The sequence below is a fragment of the Leptonychotes weddellii genome, chromosome 8 (genome assembly GCF_054177405.1).
Source record: "Leptonychotes weddellii isolate Sample4059 chromosome 8, ASM5417740v2, whole genome shotgun sequence".
Lineage (NCBI taxonomy): Eukaryota > Metazoa > Chordata > Mammalia > Carnivora > Phocidae > Leptonychotes > Leptonychotes weddellii.
In genome coordinates this window covers 26281003-26287002 of record NC_138376.1, presented here as the reverse complement: position 1 = coordinate 26287002, position 6000 = coordinate 26281003, and the positions used below count along the sequence as shown (strand labels likewise).

The window sequence follows — 6000 nt, the reverse complement described above, 5'->3', positions numbered from 1 at the left end:
CTCCATCCTCTGACGGTCAGGCTGGGTAAACAGACCGGAGGGCAGAGTTTTCAGAGATACGATTCAGATGTGAAATCAACTAGCTTGTTTAGGCATGAGTTTCTCTGGAGGTGAGAGATGGTGTGAGGGGGCGTCGGTCAGTTTCCTCCATCCCTTCCCTCCGGCCCCACAAAGGCCAAGGGCCAGACACGTGGGCTGGCGTGGAGAGGCGGAGTTTACACTAAGGCGGAGGTGCAAATGGGCGGGGGCGGGGTCTCATTTGCATGGACGGCGCGCGGCCACCAATCCGGACAGGCGGAGAGACAGCCCGCGCGCCTTTTGGGGGCGGACTGACAGCCCCGGGGCCCTATGGAAGGCGGGTCCTGCGGCCGGCGGGGGCGGGACCGCGCCGGGCGCTGCCCGGGGGATTCGGGCCGGTTCGCGGGCGCTGCCAGTCTCGGGCGGCGGCGTCCAGCGCGCGGACGGCCTGCTGGGCGGGCTGGGGGCCGAGTGGCGCGCGGGTGAGGCAGAGAGAGACGGGGCCGAGGAGCAACCACGGCGACAGGTACCGGCGCCATGGCCGCAGGGATGGGGCGGGCGGCCGCGGCGCCCCGGGAACCGAATTCCCTCCTTTGCGGTCCGGGGGCCGCCGCGCTGCTTCGGCGCCCCCTCACGCACGGTTTCCCAGCCCCCCGAGCGGTGCTTCGGGGCGAGCGGTGCCGGGGAAGCCTCGAGGCGAGCGCGCTGGATGCCCCTAGCCCAACTGCGGGGCCCCTGTGCGCCCTGCCGGCCCTCGGGGCCGGTGCTCCCTACGGGAGGCGCGGACTCGGGCGGCCGCGAGAGCCGCTCCCCGCCCCCGCCGCACTCCCCCTTGCGGAGGCGAGGCCGGTCGCGCCCGCTCGTGCTCACCCGGCTTTTGTTTCCCGCCCGAGGTGACAGGTCCCGGCTCCGGCTCCCGTCGGCGGTCCCCGACTCGCCCGAGGCCCGGCGCCTGTGACCGCGACCGCCCGGAGCAGGCTGCGGGACCCGCCGAGAGCCGGGCGGCGCGTGAGCAGCAGCTGCCGCGGGCGGGAGAGAAACTTCGCCTTCTGGGGCCCGGGCGGCGGGCGAAGTCGAGCCGGGGTGAGCCGTGCGCCGGGACGCTGCGGGCGTGATGGAGCCGCGCACACCTGGCGGGGCCGGTGGCGGGCGAGGATAACGGAGTGTCCCACTGCTGCGCTCCTCGCTTTCGGTTTGCGCTCCCCGGGCGGTGGGTGTGGATGCGTGTTCTCCGCCTTCACCTGCCGCCATGGGACAAGTGACTGGGATACAGCCTCCCGGTTCTCGGCCGTTCTTGGAGGGTGCCAGTGCAGCGCCGTTCTAACAGGTGATTATTCTCGTGCCAGGTGAAAAGCCCGTTAAAACTTGATTTAGGGCTCATTATTCGGTTCACTCCTAGAACGTTAGAACTCCTTCCACTGATGTCTGAAAAGGTATAGGAGTCAAACCCAGTACTGATTTAAAAACAACAACAATTTGAGGGGTCAGCGTGTAGATTAATTGCCTTCTTTCCGTGGACGAGCCTGGAGGAACATTGTAGTCTTACTTTAAAAAAATCGGTTTCTGCAGTGGTGGCGAAAGCATGGTAAGGTACAAAGTTAGTAAATGGGGAATGCAGAACTCTAGATATCCTTCAGTGTGGTTCAGGACAGCGTGTACAGCGTTTGGCCGCCATTCAGTAAATTCTGCATGAAGTAGTTTGAGCTCGTGGTTTTGGATTTACTTTTCAGGGGTATGTTTTCCAGTGGAATAAGGCTTAGCATTGAATGGGAGCTTTCTTTGCCTCGCTGAGGGTAGACAGGAGTGTTTATTTTCATTGTCTTACCATTTTGTTAGATTGTGGACAAGGGAAAAGTTAAGGCATATTTCAGTTAAGTATTTTTAATAGTCTGTGGAATTCTGCCCCCCCTCCCGAGGGTTTTTACTTTAGAGAATTAAAGTAAGTAGCTGTTTCTCTTGGTGTTTGAATCAAAATTCAAGGATACACTTGAAAAATTTTTTATTCTTTTTGGGAAATCTTTATTTGTCATACTTTCACTTACCATTTTCTCTTCGTCTCTCTCCCAGCTGACCTCTACTTAATCTACAGTTATGGCCCTGACCAATGTAGGGCATCTACAGAAAAAATACATTTAAAAATAATATATAACAACTATTTTTAAAATGTAGTTTATACATATTTAAATTTATTTGTAACACTTGATTTAGCTTAATTTTTTTCTAATGTGTCTTTTATATCCATTGGGGATGATTTATGTTTAACAGAAGTGTAACTTCTTAGGAACAAAGTTATAATTTTGATTTAATTATGCTACTTTAGTAGTATTTCACTGAATTGTGATTTTACTATTTACCTAGCTAATTAGTAACACCATTTAAAGCTGAACCCTTTAACCAATAGGCTAGTTGTGACTGGGATTTTTAAAAACAAAATCAAAGATGGTCTTTAGAAAATGTTTTATATCTCTAAAAACAACAGGCTTAAATGTTATGAGGTCTTTGTCTTTCCAACATTTAACAAAACAAATATTTTTCTGAATCTTTAATTTTTTTAGTTGTGGTAATTTTAGGTGAATTTCTTTTTTTAAAACATAATTTTAACCAGTTCAACATGAAAAACTTAAAATACTGGATTAGGCAACTAATTAAATCTTCAGTTTTCTGTTTATTCTTGGATTCGAAAAGAACACATATTTTGGATTATTTAGTTTCTTAAAGGTTTCTTAGAATGACTCAGTCTAGAGAAGAAAGAACATCCTCTTTCTGTAGCTATAGAAGAAGTTATTGCTATTAAAGCTGAGTTGTCTTTTTGATGCTCAGGGTAGATTGGTTGAACAGTGACTCGTCCTGTAGAGTGGGTTTTATTCTGTATAAATAGTTGTAAGGAATCTTGTAAGTCTGGGGCTCCTCATCGTTTTGGATGATTTAAGTAATTGTTCTTTAAAGTCTATAGGAATATATTAGTTTTAACTACTATGTGTAATTTACTATGTATAATAAGTATTATAATCTTTATCCTAAGGTAATGTTTAAATATACCACATGATAAATTAAATTTATATTTCATAGTTTTATTTACACAAAAGCATATTTTAGGGACTTTATAAAAATGTCTTTTTTTTTTTTTTTAAGATTTTATTTATTTATTTGACAGAGAGAGTGAGAGAGCACAAGCAGGGGGAGCAGTAGGAGGAGAGGGAGAAGCAGGCTTCCCGCTGAGCAAGGAGCCTGATGCGGGGCTCGATCCCAGGGCCCTGGGATCATGCACTGAGCCGAAGGCAGATGCTTAACCATCTGAGCCACGCAGGTGCCCCTAAAAATGTCTTTTAATTAAAAACCCATTTTCAAATTCTGTTTTTAGATATTTTACTGGGTTTTTTTGTCCACTTTAACTTGTGGTAGACCATATCATAAAATTATCAACCACATTTCAGTTTCAAAATTAAGCATAAGTTGAATTCTCACATCTACATGGTAAACATTGTGTGTTTAAGTCATTTATCCTCAGGTGTGGTTCCTTTTGAGTTTGGGGGTAGGCAAATACTTTTGAATGAATAAAGCCACAAAAAACAAGGGCATTTATTAAAATAGCTAATTTGAGGATAAATCAGATGACACTTTTAGACATGAATATGGCTTTGATAGTAATATGCATGTTATACCCAAGGATATCTCTGTACAGGCCTTTACTATAATTTTTCACAATTCCTAAAGAAAAAAATCTGTACATATATATTTTTAAAGATTTTATTTATTCATGAGAGAGAGGGGCAGAGGGAGAAGCAGGCTCCCCATGGAACAGGGAGCTGGACTGGGACTCAATCCCAGGACCCTGGGATCATGACCAGAGCCGAAGGCAGATGCTTAACTGACTGAGCCACCCAGGCACCCCAAGAAAAAAATCTATATTGTACATATTTTGGCACACCAAATTCTGTAATTATTTAATACTGAACAACTAAATATGGACATTTTATGATTCTGAAACTATTTGAACTTTTATTTTTTTAAATCTTTTTTAAGAATTTATTTTTTTTAGTAATTTGTACACTCAGTGTGGTGCTCGAACCCACAACCTGGAGATCAAGAGTCACATGCTCCACCGACAGAGCCAGCCAGGCATCCTGAAACTATTTGAACTTTTTAACCTAGCTGATTAATAATTAGATTTTGGTTTATTGTACATTTCTGAATTTTCTACAGTGCATTTTTTTTTTTTTAATGATCTCTGGCCAGTTTTATTAAAGAAAAATTTTGCATGATTTACTTTTTACCAGTCTTTTCTGGCATGCTCCTAATGCTATCAGAATCGCCTGGATCAGTGATAACCAGTGTGCATACTCTGTAGTATTTTCCACATGCTGTGCCCAGTTCAATATTATTGCCACTTTAGTGATGGACACCAGTTTTGGCCAATGTGACATAGTACTCTATTTCAGATTTCCTCAAGGCAGGCAGTTGTTGGCTAGGATGACCAGTTTTGCTTGGCCGTGTACCCCATCATGTACTGTCCACTTACATTGAGTTGGAGCCTAGAGATAATTGACTCCAGTGACTTTCTTCTGTGCAGCCACCATCTTCTTGCCTTAGGTGCGGGACAGCCCCCAACAAAGAGCAGTTGCCAAGATGGCCAAGGAGGGAGAAAGAATCTATAGTACATTTTTAACTTCCGATAATATGTCCCCAAAGTGTAAAGAAAATTAAATCTACACACATAGGAGATTGGTTGTTGGTATGAAAGTAACTATTGATTTAAAAACAGTAGCCACTGAAGTGTGATTTAACTTGCAAAAAAGATACATATCAAGTAAAAGACTCTCTGTCAAAAGAGCCTATTATGGGCCTTATGCACCCTGTAACTAATCTGTAAAACAGGTTACTAAGGATATTTTAGCAATATTTGAAACACTAAAATTCAAGTACTCAAAATAACTTGTATCTCACAGTTTGTTATGAAAAGAATTGGTCTGTACTCAGCTGAAACTTAAACATGTAAGACTATAATCCTTAAATGGAACAAGTTAATTTTATGCTCAATTTAGTATTTACTTCTAGTCTTTTGGAAAACATCTAGTTAATGAGAGTGAAGGACCACCAGAGGGAGTATGGGGTCTGCACATTTGCTGTATCTGTTTCCTACTCTTGGTCTGGAAGAAAAACACTTTAAAAATAAAGAATAAGATTGTAATTCTCTAAAACAGGAAAAAGATAATGAAAGTTGGGGGTTGTAGCTGTTTAGAGCTGTGTTGTTTTTGTAACAGTTAATCGAGGCTGTTTTCCTTGTTCTTTTAGAAAATGGTACAATTATTAGAAAAATAAAAATGATGTATTTTCAGAGTGAGTAATGGGTTAAGTAAATAATTACACATCTGCGAAAGTTAGGGAACATCCAAATGCTAAGAATGTTTTTTAAGATTAAAAATATAGTACATTAGAATTGTGTGTTCTTGAAGTTGCTCATTTGGGGGGAGGAGGAATAAAAGATGAACAAAGATCGAGCACCTTTAGAAGAGGGTTGTTTCCTCCTTTTCTAGTTGCAAACCCTTCCTAAAGCAAGCAATGGTAAATTTCTAGAACCATTTGTATCATTCTGCCTCCATCTTGGCAATTTATAGGTGATGTTAAATGAAGAGCCACTTCTAGTCCCCTGAAAAGGATCATCTGATTATCAAAAGCAGGGTTGGGAATTTCAAATTGATCTCTTCAAAAATCAGATTTGTATGTATGTTTCTTAATGTTACTACCTCTGGAAATTAAAGAATCTCCTCTACTTTCAGCTGAAAATTACACAATGGAATTTCAAAGTCAAGATGTGTTTGTCATAGACTTAATGCTGCAGTAAATTACTTTTGGGGATGGAGAAAACATCCTAGAGATTGAGTCCTTTTCAGAATATAGTCTCAATGAAGATGGAATGGTCTTTACCCATGTTAAGTATTAGCCAATGGATTATTTCCCTATTTAACTTTTTTAAAAAGCAAG

The 6000-nt window shown here is 43.1% G+C and overlaps 1 protein-coding gene across 6 annotated transcripts in view; it reads left to right on the top strand.

Annotated features, from left to right (window-relative positions):
* The first annotated feature begins 397 nt into the window (after nt 1-397).
* Nucleotides 398-6000, top strand: part of FKBP5 (FKBP prolyl isomerase 5) — a 115860-nt gene continuing 110257 nt past the window's right edge. For 2 of the 6 annotated variants that reach the window (XM_081828076.1, XM_031034329.2), the window contains exons 1-2: nt 433-544; nt 912-1345. The gene's annotated coding sequence lies outside the window, so the exon portion shown is untranslated. Of the gene's footprint in view, nt 545-911; nt 1346-6000 lie in introns of all 6 variants that reach the window. The other 4 variants (XM_031034328.2, XM_081828078.1, XM_006739124.3 and 1 more) reach the window with 3 other exon arrangements.